Source organism: Zalophus californianus, chromosome 13 (assembly GCF_009762305.2).
Source record: "Zalophus californianus isolate mZalCal1 chromosome 13, mZalCal1.pri.v2, whole genome shotgun sequence".
Taxonomy (NCBI): domain Eukaryota; kingdom Metazoa; phylum Chordata; class Mammalia; order Carnivora; family Otariidae; genus Zalophus; species Zalophus californianus.
The window spans coordinates 83,402,789-83,416,249 of NC_045607.1; the positions used below are offsets into that span (position 1 = coordinate 83,402,789).

The following is a 13,461-nucleotide window of genomic DNA, read 5'->3' on the forward strand; positions in this document are numbered from 1 at the left end:
ACCTTCATTTCCTACGTCTTTGATGGTATTATGAGGGAAAAAGAGAAGTTTTTACATTCTGTTGATTTCCACCTCAGCATCAAAAAATATTTACTTGAATGCTCTTTCTGTGTATGCTGTTGTAGAAAATGAAAAAGCACTGCTAAACTGTGGTCTGAGGTCAGTCTGGAAGGTTCTTGTTAAAAATACAAATTACTGCCTTTTCCAAATTAGAATGTCTAAGGGATATGTTTTTGTTTTGTTTTATTTTGTAAATTCTCCCTGTGATTCTTCAGCATATAACAGATTAAGAACCACTGATTCACAGGGGGAAAAAAATGTATCATCAGGGCAGTTTCCCCGTGTACAATCTGTGGATTTGAGACTAAAGTACATGTTTTATTAGCCCAGGTCTGGTTTTAGCAAAGGGGACTGTCTTTTCTTGGTCATGGTCAGCAGACCTAAAGAAGTAGCCTTGGAATGCATTTTCAAATGGCATGATCAGGGACACCTGGGTGGCTCAGTTGGTTAAGCATCCAGCTCTTGATTTCAGCTCAGGCGCTGATCTCAGGGTCATGATCTCAGAGTCGTGAGATCGAGCCCTGCATCAGGCTCCATGCTCAGCGCTCGGAGTCTGCTTAAGATCCTCTCCCTCTGCCCCTCTTCACCCCCCTCAAGGTTTCTCTCTCTCTCAAAAAAAAAAAAAAAAATCAACAACAACAACAAAAAATGGCATGATCAGAAGCCAAAGTGAGCACTTAGAGGGAAATAAAAAAACACATGCATTACCACTTGCCGGCGATAACTGCTGATTGCTAAATCTGCTTTTAATGCCCCTTTTCATTCGCTCAGAACGCCAGTGTCTTGCTCTTCACTGGGAGCCAACTGGCATTTGTTAATGGGTGAGTGTGAAGATTGGACTGCTTGTTAGCCAGAACTTGAGCATATACTTAGAGGCTCAGCACTGATCAAAAGTGATTGGTTTTTGGAAACTAACAACCTGTGAGTGCTTTGCTTCTGCTAAAGATTTCTCTATTCCAAATATATCTGAAAACTACCTCCCAACCCCCTTCTGGGAAAATATCGTTCAGGAATGACTAGTTCCGAAAAGTTTCATAGCCTACCAGCCTCTCTTTAGGCAACACAATCATTCTGAGAGGAGAAGAGAGGCATGGTGGAATCAGACAGAGGTAGGAGCAAGAACACAGTGGCAGTTGGAAGGTTTTGGTTATTTTGAGCGGGGTGTTGAGCCGCTCAAGATGCTGTTTATCTCTGCTCTCTCTTAAAGCTACACTGAAATGACAATACGATAATAAAAACGTGTAAAGCCGCAAGCACTGAGAGCCAGCAGTTGAAGAGAACAACAGTTTTGGAACACCAGCATGGTGACCGGCTGCCGTAGACAGGGATGCTTCCCAGGACGTTCCAGTTGTCCCTTTCTTCAAGCATGGGGAGGGCGGCACTGCCCTTCCCCAGCGCCTGGAAGCGAGGCATGGCCCCTGAAACGGGAGCAGTGATGTATGGTGCCGCTTCTGGGCAGGAGCAGCTCAGAGCAGCCTTCTCCCGCCGAAGCCTCATGTTAAGATGGCAGGGTCACAGGACAGCAGAGCCTCTGCCCGCATAGGTCCCAAGGGACCATGATGAGCGGGGCTCCCTGATGACCCTGGGGACATGTGGCATGAGAGAGGGATCCACTTCTGTCGTTTTCAGCCTTGGGGATTTGGAGTGGTCGTTACCACAGCCTGGCCTGATCGATTCTGACTAATAACACTGAGGAGCTTTCTGTTGACTCTGCCGTTTGTCTGCGAGGAGGTGTGCTGTGGGTCTCCAAGAAAGGCTCGGGCATCTGAGGCACCACGTACCTCAGACGGCAGGAGACTGGCTACAAAAAAAAAAAAAAAAAAGATTGTTTGAAAGTCTGTCACCAGAGACATCGGATCCCTTCGCCAGCCCGGGCCCTGGGTTACCGCTCCCCCTCAGCCCCACAGAAGGTGGCAGGTTGACTGTAAGGAGACAGGCCCGAGAGCAGATATGTACAGATGCTCACGTTTGGGGGCTTCCAAACCCAACACCTGGGGCCCCACTTGATCACTCCGCAGTGAAGATTACTGCCTCTCGTGAAGCTTCCAGTGAGCTTTTTGGGGGCCCACTGTTAAATATGAGTGGACACCCAAGGACCACCCAACATCTGAAGAACGTCTGTAACATGAATGGCAAAGACACAAAACAAATGGGAAGAGGAACTTGAAGAAATAAAGGCCGTGCTCAGAGCAGGGGAAAACTGTAAAACGCTTCCTAGTCCTCAGAAAGGGGTAGGTAGCGGAGCAAACAAACTAGACTAGGCTGCCATCTTAGAAAAAGAAATTTTTTTTTTAACTAGAATATGTGACAGCACACGTTTAAAATGTTTTAAATCTTTCAGTGAGAAGGAACCAAGTTGAGGGAAACTTGAAGTAGAACAATGAAGGCAAAAGGATGAAAAGGAAATAGGAACACAGATAAAATGGAGAAATTATGAAAAATTGTTTCCTAGAACCAAAAGACATGAGATTTACCGGGTGCAAAGATTTCCCCAGGGTGCCTAGAACAATGAAGTAAAAAAAAAAAAAAAAAAAAGGCCCGCAGAAATTTCAGAACAGACGGGAGGAAGAGAGGATCCTGCAGGCTTGCCAAGGGCAGGAGGCAGGTCACAAATGATCAGGAATCCCAGTGGCGTTGGTCTTCTCAAAAGCCACACTGGACACTGGGGGGGTCTGGTTTCCAGTTGAGTGTGAAGGTGGAATAAAGATGTTTTCAGATACACAGGGTCCCAGAAAACTTACCTCCTGTGCAACTTTTCTCCGGGTACTGCTAGAGGATTGCGCCCCCAAAATGGGAGCATAAATTGAGAAAGAAGATGAGAGCTCTGGGAATTGGGGGATCCCCCACGGGAAGGAGACAGAGGGACTCCGAGGGTGGTGGGGAAGGAGATCCCGGGTGACAGCTGTGTGGAGGGACAAGGCGTCGGCCAATCCAGTGTGGACCAGGAGTCCTTAGAAAAATTGTCGGCTCCCCCCAACTGGAAGGGTGGAAATGAGAGATTCCCTCATATATTTGTACTGAGAGGAATCTTCGAGTGTCTTAGCAGAGTTTGGCATAAATTATTGATCAGTACACAGAAAACTAAGCAAATAGAAAAACAGGGCAGTTATTTGCCTCACTAAAACAATTGTTCCGCAGGCAGGAAATGCAATCTCATAACGCATGTGTTTCAGCAGGAAGGAGCCTATGCACAGTCTTCAGAATACAAACTGAATATTGATTAACCAAAAATAATATCGGAAGTATAAAGGAAGGTATAGTGTAAAAGAGGTAAATCCTAGTCTTTTTTTTAGGATTTTTAAAATTTAGAGAGAAAAAAGCATGTGAGGGGGAGGGACAGAGGGAGAGAGAATCTAAGCCAACTCCAGGCTGAGCGTGGAGCCCCAGACAGGGCTTGATCTCACGACCCTGAGATCACGACCTGAGCTGGAACCGAGAGTCAGACACTTAACCAGATGTGCCACCCAGGTGCCCCTAAATCCTAGTCTTTTACAGATGCCAAGAAATAATGGCTAAAATTGAAAAGCCAAGATGAGGCAGCGTGAACACACAGTTTATGAATGTGGAAGTAAATACCAGAAGGAATGCTAAAAGTCTTGGCAATGAGACCATGGAGGGAGGAGGAAGAGGGAAACGGACTTCAGTTTTTGCCAAAAGCTTGACTTTTCAAACTGTATTCATGTTTCTTTGCCTTAAATTAAAAATATAAAAGATTGGAGGGCGTCTGGGTGGCTCAGTCGGTTAAGCGTCTGCCTTCGGCTCAGGTCGTGATCCCAGGGTCCTGGGATCAAGCCCCACGTCGGACTCCCTGCTCCACGGGAAGCCTGCTTCTCCCGCTCCCGTTCCCTCTGCCTGCCGCCACCCCCCGCCCCCGCTTGTGCTCTCTCTCTCTCTGGGTCAAATAAATAAATCTTTAAAAAAAATAAAAATATAAAAGATTGGAATCACTCAGAGATCATTCACTCATTCTTAGTGAAGAAGGGAAAAGCAGGTCCAGGCGGAGGCAGTTTAACTTAAGGTTGAAGAACCCAAATTGGTACGTGGATTTGCACCTGGACAATGAAAACCCTGGAGTTCAGGAGCTGCGGGCTTGACGGTTGGCTTAGGGCCTGGTGGAAACCACTGAACGTACGTGGGAAGGAGAGGGGCAGGAATACTAACACCCCCGGTGCGAAGGATGCTTGCTGAGGTCACGTGTGGAGGGGCTGACTCCTCCTCGGGTTTGTATTCTTAGCGAGGTTAATGGGTTTTTGTTTTTTTTCTTTAAAGATTTTATTTATTTATTTGAGGGGGGCGGGGCAGAAGGTGAGGGAGAATTCCAAGCGGACTCCACACACTGAGGGCAAAGCCCAACTCGGGGCTTGATCTCAGAGCCCTGAGATCATGACCTGAGCTGAAATCAAGAGTTGGATGCTTAACTGATGAAGCCACCCAGGCGCCCCTAGGTTAATGGTTTTTATCTTAAAAATGAAATGTGTTCAAGATGCATTCCTTTACCAGAGTACGTTATGTGGTCCATCCTGCAACATAGGATCACCAGCAAATTGTCCTTTTCCTGCCGATGGGGAGTAATGCTCTAAGTACTAGTACTTAGTAGTCAGTAACAAAAAAGAGGGAGTCATTTTTCCATGAATGGTGAGGGTCCTGATCTGACTGGGGTAATTTTTTGGAAAGATGTAATGATCTTACTGTTACAACTTCACGTTGACCTTGAAATCCCTTTTGGAGAGCAAATCATTTCAATCATGAAAAAAACAAAAGGAGGTAGAAGAATGTGTGCTTTCACTCTCTCCCCCTGGATTTGAGGTATTGTCTCTGATTATTTAACTCACCTTTAGAGTTGGTCCAGGGAGGCCTTGTTTACAGGGCTGGGCAAGTGCCTCCCCACTGACCTCAGACCACGGCTGTGTTGGAATCACCAAAGCAAACTTGCCTGATGATCCACATGGCAGAAGGCAAGGTCTCCGGTTGGACTTTGTGCTCTGTGGAATGAAAGTAAGTGATGGGAAGATTGATTTTTTTTTTTTTAACCCCCAGGCTCCAATCTTTTTCTCTTCACCTGACTCCACTCGTAGGAGGAATCTTTCTCAACTTCTGAAAACGGATTGTCTTACTTGTCAGTGCATATGTGAAGCTGTGGTGAGAAATAGGGAAAAGCACCCAGGAAGGTAAAGAATGACTTCGCCAGAGAGAAATTGGTTATCACTTTCCAGATAGAAATGCAGCGCACGGGGCCGTGGTTGGTGTGTCTGACGTGATCCCTTAATAAATTGGGGCTCAGGAAACTTCCCAGGAGTCCTTAGAAAAATTGTTGGCTCCCCCCCAACTGAGCACTGTCGATATTTTCTGATAAGTGGATCGGGGCTGTATAGAGGAGGAAGACGGGAAGGTGCAGGGAGAAAAACAGATACATCATGGATAATTGAATTCTGTTGTAACCTAATTAAACCCTGGGTCCATGTAGTCCTGGGGAATTATGAAATATGATTTATCTATAGACGTGATCATCTTCGAAATGAGACCTACTCCCATTACAAGGGTAACTGGCTACATGTTCTTAATACAGAATGGAGTCTCTCAACCCACGTTCTTTGGAACACAATTTTCACTGGCCACTTTCTTGAGAATAGCCGTCAAGAGGATGTCGGGATAACGCACTCAGCTGCCTGCTGGGTGTGCCTAGTTGACACCTTCAGTTGATCAGGCCCTGCCAGTGGGACACCAAAAACCAAACAAGGCTGCTAATGGATCAAAGGAGATTTGGAGCTGGGCTGGAGATTTGGAGCTGGGCTGGACATTTGGGCCTCAGTTTCCCAGACAGAAGAGGTGAATATATCTGGGTTATGTGACCCAAGAGCCTCAGCCTGCCTTTCACAGTTGTTGACAGATATCACAGAGCTTTAGGGGGCAAATCAGCCTGGACATCGAATTCCCTTTGTCTTGGGCAAAGACAAAGAGATTCCCTCCAGGAAGTAATTTCTTGGTGTAAATTCCAGGCCTGGCTAGACAGACCCCACTGGACTGAGACCAGAGGGCTCCTTTGGCACATAAGGATTCCCCACCCCCACCCCCCACCATCGCCTGGGCTCACCTTACTCGTTGGCCTTGCATTTACAAATTCCGGATCTACTTTTCTTTACCCAAACTTGTGTGAAGAATCACAAGGTGGTGCCTTCATTGCCATCGTAGGTCAGAACTCACTAAGCATTTAGGATTGGCCGTTGGCAGATGGGGAGTTGGAGGGACTTGGCTGTAGCAGCCTTCCTTCACCTTCTCCGGGCTGGCCTTCCCCTTTGCTTGCCCTGCAGGGCTCAGCCCTACAGGAGCCCTCTCTGCGCTGCCCTCTGCCCAGCATCCCTGGCGACCTGAGGTCTCTGCCTTACCCGCCCCCAGCGCTGTGCTGTGCCGTCCGCCTTGTTTTCCAGGGCTGACTGACTGCTGATTAAGGATAATGGCCACATGCACCACCCACTCCAGATAACATTTGCCTTTATCGGCGTCCTCCATTCCGGAGACGAGCAGAGCAAGTATTTTGAGGCAGGAAGACATTTGAGCACTAACACTTCTTAGTCAGAAACCAGCCACTCTCCTGCCAAGAAGGAAATAATGCCCAAATCCTGGGAAGTGAGGGCCCGATGTTAACACCTGCCCTGATCATGTGCACTTTTTTTTTTTAAAGATTTTATTTATTTATTTGAGAGAGAGAGAATGAGAGATAGAGAGCACGAGAGGGAAGAGGGTCAGAGGGAGAAGCAGACTCCCCGCCAAGCAGGGAGCCCGATGCGGGACTCGATCCCGGGACTCCAGGATCATGACCTGAGCCGAAGGCAGTCGCTTAACCAACTGAGCCACCCAGGCGCCCTCATGTGCACTTTTGTGCCCGCTTTTTTTTTTCTTTTTCTTTAATTCTGAGAAAGATGATGTAATGAGGGGGGAGAGGCGTCCGGGCTTTGCCGCCTCCCTGTCCCCTCTCCCTCTCCCCACTGCCTTGAAATCAGCATCAGCCTTCATGGATTTTTCTCTTTTTTTTTTTTTTGACTGTTGCTAAGAAACTGTTGACCAAGGTCAAGTGCACATGCTAATTCATTAAGACTTGTTAGCAACATCTTATCCTGTTGACCTTGTGGTTGGATTGTCAAGCTTAACAAGGGAAAGCGAAAGCTTAACTGGTCTGCTGTGGGAGGAGTCTCTTTTCGTGAAGGGTTCCTCGTAAGGTGTATTTTTAACTGAGGGGTTTCCTCCTGCCGATCCTCACCTCCTCGGGGAGTTCTGGCCAGCCGTAGTTTTTTCAGGATCTGGATAGCAAGGGATGGAGTAGAAATAGGATCTGAAGTCAAGTAGACAGACTTTAGGATGAATATACGTTCTGTGGGGGCCTGATTTCCCCCACGTGGATCAATCCCTGGCTGGAAGCAGTGTATTCTTGGTATGTGGGGCAGGGAGTAGTGTTGGGGAGGGATGGGGGGAACATTGTCCTGGCAGAGTTAGCTCTATTCTGTCCCCGTTTGTGGCCTGGAAAGGACTAGACTTGAAGCCTCCATATCTCAGTATCCTCCTGGCCTGCTGTGGAAGGGTATGCATCCCAGTGTTGGCTGTGAAAACCAACTTTGTTCCTTTGTATGTTCAGAAAAAGGGGGCTGGCAGACCCTCCAGGTCAACATCCCAGAAACTTACCCAGAATTATAACCTTAGAACAAAGGATCTGCTCCCAGGAGAGCAAAAATGGGCCCCAGCATGTTTCCCCGAGCAGACCTCAGAGACCGAGAGGAAACTTTCCTCTCGGTGGGTGATGTCAAAGGAATAAATGTGTTCCCAGCCATCTGCTGTGCAAAGTGCCATAAAATGATTGGGTTGAGTTGTTATAGTTGTTCCCCTGCTAACCCATTTGGGTTTAATTAAACACCAGCTACATCAGGACATCGTCTGTGAACAAGAAATAGGGTCTGGCCGCAAAACTACGCAATTCTTCATTTTGTTAGTGAACCAGAATGAGCTGCGGCCGCTGGGGAGAGACCTGTTCCCAAGGTCATTTGCTTGTTGGCAGGCTCCGGCTTGTTAAGGGCTGTGGGACTGAGGGCCCCAGTTCCCAGCTGACTGCTAGCCAGAGGCATCTTGGTTGTCTGCCCCATGGGCACTCTCGTGCAGGGCCGCTTGCTTGACAACCAAGCAAGATAAGAAGGGCGCTGAGGCTGATAGCAAGGCAGATGTCACAGTCGTCACAGAAAGACAGCCCATCGCCTCTGCTGCATTTTATTGCTTAGACTAAGTCCCTAACCCATGCTGCCTACCTAGGGAGGGGATGACACAGGGTCTGAACACTAGGAGACAGGGCTCACGAGTCCCTCTGAGAAGTCTGCCTACCACATTGTGTGTCTGTCCTGGGTCAGCAAAGAGCTAGTGAGCTTCGAGCCTGAGGACCCAGCAGTTGCTGGCTTGTCTGCCCCCAGCTGACCTTGTCAGCCATTCCCATCTCCTCGGCCCTATTGTTTTGCTGTCTGGCTGAGAATAGGCAGATCGACTGATCCTGAAGTGACCGACAGCATGAAGCCAAAGTGGTGTGAAGGGGCCTGGTTGTGTGGGCCAGCACACAGGCGAGGCAGGCAGCCACGTCAGAGGAAGCTGAGACTCAGGAGGGCCTGTGGAAATGGGGCACGGGACGGATTGTCCTGAAGGAGCAAGCATGCCCACCGGGATTCCTCACAAGCAGGGGATTGTAACTTTATTCTCAAGGGTCTGCCAGGGTCAAAAGAATTTGCTATAAAGTCTCCTTCATAAGTTAAGGCAGAGCTTTCAACCAGGGTCCTGATGATCCCACTGGCCTTTGGGGGTGGGGATGACCCGGGCCATTGGGCCTGTTGCCTTCCATCCCAGCAGCCTTAGCCCAGGGCTCTGGATCCTCTCCAGCTGACCCAGTGTGTTGTACGGATTTATCATTTCTCTATATGCCACGATGCAGGAAAGGCTGAGAGGCACAGAATTGAAAGGTGGTGTTGGGCTAAGAGACCCATGCAGGAGAGAACAGCCCTTGAGGCTGGCTCTCTTCCTGGCGCCCGAACTTCTCCCTCAGGTGTGGGCGTGTGGATCCGATGCTTTATGAGCCCATCTCAACCCCCACCTTGCTGCGGGTGGTTTTCCATCGCAGGTGTCATCTATTATTGATGAAGCATGGAGAAGGCAGTGGTGAATAATTAAGCAGGTCTCAGGTGCTGTTTGAACACTGACTGGGAGGAAAGAATTCTGAATTCTGTTGTGCCAGCAGGACACGAGGTGTAGATGCTTTCTGTAATGTTCCAGAAGGCCTAGGAGATTTCTCTGTGGTTTGCCTGATTTTAAGTCTCGTGTGATGGTGGTTCTCTGGTTAATAACTGAACGCTTTATAAGCTTTCCACAGCAGCAGGGAAGATTCTGATGGCTTCAGCCTGACCTCAGTGGTTCATGAATCCAAACCAAAGCCATTTTTAAGAGTGAGAGTGGGGTAAATCGCTTCTCCCATGAGTTGGGAAGAGCCCAAAGGTACGGAGTGTTCAATCTGGACTTGGGCATCAACACCCAGAGATTTTCTATCTTCTAAGTAGTTAATGGAAAGAAGAAAGTGAGAGATGCCCAGGGCTGTAGATGAGGAAGGAATATCTCCACCGCTCACCATTGTGGAGGGGGCTTTCTGGAATGGGGACCCACAGCTACACAAGGTGCATCGCACTGACCCGGATGATAGGAGGACAGTCCGGCTGCCAGCCAGCGCGGGCAGAAACACAAGGACAGGCAAGAGGGAGAGAGAGGGACACCTGTTTCCCACTCTGGCCTGCAGAGTCGTCCACAGCCCAGGAGACTTGTCGACTTAGCATGGGTGGCGTTTTCAGCTGTGAATTGTTCAGGTTCTCTGCTTCTCTTTTTTTCCACCCGTTGACCCCATCACAACTCACTCACTAAACAGGTGGACTCAGAGAGAGACCTGGCAGCATGTGTGATAAAGGGTTTGGTGAGAAGGAAGGCTGAAGCCCTTTCTTAGGCTGAGTCTCTTGGATGTTCTGTGCCTTTCGTCTTTCTTGCACCCACGTCCTTCCCCATTGCTAGGGCTTGTTAAGAGGTAGATTGGCACTGGGAGGTCTACCTGTATCCTGTCTTCGGCCCTCAGAGCCACCCTGCCCACCTGTTGCCAGGGGCTCCCTCCACTTCGGTTCCACCTGACTTTGTACTGACCTTCCTTTACTCTGCCGAGGGCCAGTGGTTATGATCCAGCTCTTGAGCCCAATTTGGGATTACCTGTTGGTTTGGGTCAAACCATACTGGCCTTGGGCACAGCTTTCTTTTCTGTGTTTGTATGGCTCGCCTGCCATACCGCCCTTACTCAGAGTGCATTGCAAGGATGTTGGAAGCACACAGCGAACCTCGAGTGGTGAGTGTCCACTCCCAGCGTCCTGACCCCCAGAGACATGGGCCCTGCATGGCCACCATGTCCTCTAAACTTGCAACACAGGCCCAGGTGCGTTCTGACGCAGGCTCGGAGACAGCCGCCTTTTCCCAATCTCCACCCCTTCTTTGCACATGAGCTGGATGCTTTTTCACAGGTTCTATAAACGTAGCGGAGTTTAGAGGGTGTGAAAGTTTCTGCTTGCACCTCAGAACCGAGTTTATTTTCCCCAGAAATAGTAGGCGTTGCTGCCAGAAGGGATAGGCCAACCCCTTCTCCCGAACATCAGGTGATGGGGCTCGACCAGTGACGCACAACAGCAGGGGCCCTTCAGGCACCAAGGGGTTAATGCGGATGCCTCGTCTGACACCCCGGGAGGTGGTCCCATCTCCTGTTACAAGTTGCATTATTGACACCACTGAAAACAATCCACCGGCTGGGTCCTGGGATCAAGAGTTAGCCTCAGCTTACAAGTGGATGTACCAGGGCTGGGCCTGCTCCCCAAGTTGCACCTGGAAAGATGGAGAATTTTTGGATGTACCGATTTGAGTGTCATGAAGAAGAGGTAGGTGGCTCCTAAGGGCTTCAGAATGACGTTTGCCTCTCTGCTCCCGGTTTTCCTCTCCTGGGGCTGTCACTGTAAATCCTCTGTGCATCCCTCCATACCAGGAGTAGGGGAGCAGAACAGGAGGGATGAGGAGAGTGGGCAGTACCCAGGGTGGGAGGAAACATAGTCGGGTTTGCCCATTGCTTGGAAGTTCAAGATGACCTGTAGAGAGAGGAGGCCACTTGATCACATAGAAGGATGCCAGGCTCTTCACTTTCTCTCCATCAGCACCATGTTGTAATAAATGAGTTGCTTTGGGCACTGTCGCCTCCAGTTCTGTTCTCTGCGTTGTGTCTTTTGCGTCCACGATGCTGATGACAACGAGTGAGCTTGGTGCCTTGCCCATTAGGAATAGCTTTGCTAGATGAGTTAATGGGCATGGTGTACCCTGTCCGGGGCCGGGCACATGTAGTAAGCCTTCCGTAAATGGCAGCCAGTATTGTTCTTAGTAGGTAATGTGTGATTACAGCAAATGATCTGCTCTTAGCCGCATCTCTTAGTATAAACTAAAAGTGACTGTGGTTTTTTTCCTCTTACGGAACTCAGGTCCGGAGGTCTAGGAAAAGTAGTGCAGGACCCCGATGGGGAAGTGAGACACAGGTTCCCCTATTTGTTCTGTCAATTAGTGTCATGCATTTCACACACATACAGTGAGGCCCTTTCAAAGGGTAACAGATAACCTGTGTTTCCAGATCGGCTTTCTCAGCTGGTAAGTGATCTCGGAAGACAACAATGACTGGTTAATAGTTAACTTGGTATTTTGTTTTGTTTTGTTTTAGTCTGAGATCGTGGCTTCAGAAGCTTAGGGCCCTTTGGATGATAATAAAATGAATTATTTGCGGACAGTGAGAGCACCTCTGTGAGGAGACTGCTTCAGTGCAAGGCTCTCTGAGGTTCAGGGTGGCCCAGGTCTTGCCATTATTGCAGCTGTAACGTGGGGACTCGGGTCTGGGAGCACCCCCATCCCCTGTGGGAAAACGGAGTGAAAAAGGTTAGAATATTTTAACTGACAGTTATCTCAAAATGTTCGGTTGGTATTAATTGAATCCATTATAAATGTGTATATAAAACACTTCATTAGGCCCAGGCTATTATCATTTTAATGACATAATTAGGCCCTTACAATGCCTATGCTAACTTTCTTACTTCACCACATTAAGGAAACAGAAATGTGCATTGATAATATGGTTCGAACTGAGAGTGAATAATTACGGATTTCTTAACCAGTTTCAATTTTCGAAAGCACAAACACATTTTGGAGCAAGAGAAACCTAATCATATTATTTGTTTCTTTTTTATAACTAACATGGAATAAGGTTAATTTAAAACAGCTTAAATCAGTAAGGAAAACAATGTACATTTATTTGAGAAAGGAGATAAAGCTGGATAAGCCAAGATGCGTAGTAAGAAAGCTATTCAGTGATGCTGGAACTAGAGAAGCCCCACACAGGTCCCAAAACAAGTTTACCAAAAGGAGTAGAGTAGGTACTGTAGCCCACTGCAGGTAACCACACCCTTAAAATTCCTTATAGAACCAGAATGTTCAGGCTGGTAAGGAATTGAATGACCAACTGCTTGGTTATAGTCTGTATGAAATGCTACCTTTAAGAGCGCTTGTTCTTGCTGCGTCCACATTACTGTTCTCATCACACGAGGATGCATGGTTTGCAAGCAATGTCTGACAAGGAAGGAGTCAGACCATGATCAAGAATCAGTGATGTGCCCCTGGGTACCGGTACCAATATCCGTGTGAGCACGTAAGGGCAATGCTCCATGGGTTCAGAACTATGTGTATAAACGTATTTTTGTGTTTCCTTTCTCTTCTGGTACAAAAGGACTGATGTGCGTGCATCCTTCCATATGCTCAACACATTTATTGACCTCCTGTTGTATATTTTATGGAGAACCTGTATTAAGCACTTGGAGAAGAAAAAATTAATGAATCACACGTCCTGCCTTCATAGCGCTTATTGAAGTGTTGTAGGGCCCGCCTGGGTGGCTCAGTTGGTTAAGCATCTGCCTTTGGCTCAGGTCATGATCTCGGGGTCCTGGCATCAGCCCCGCTCCTCTGCTCCGCGGGGAGCCTGCTTCTCCCTCTCCTTCTGCCTCTCCCCCCAGCATTCTCTCTCTCAAATAAATAAAATCTTTTAAAAAATAAAGTATTGTAATTAAACTATCCTACAGTATTATATTTTAATAAAACCTAAGGGAGAAAGTGATGTCCAGAAGAATGGCACCAATAAAACCCAAGCAGGTCTCATAGGAGAGGGCTTCTGCTCATCCCAGAGAATAGGAAAGATTTCACAAAAGAAGTGACATTGGAAATGAGCCTTTGGAGACTGGTGGACATGTGTGCTTCAGACAAGAGCATGAACAAAGGCAT

At 48.0% G+C, this 13,461-nt stretch overlaps 1 protein-coding gene across 5 annotated transcripts in view; it reads left to right on the forward strand.

Annotated features, from left to right (window-relative positions):
- APBA1 (amyloid beta precursor protein binding family A member 1) overlaps positions 1–13,461 on the forward strand; it is a 214,227-nt gene that overhangs the window by 129,190 nt on the left and 71,576 nt on the right. The gene's annotated exons all lie outside the window — the stretch shown is intronic.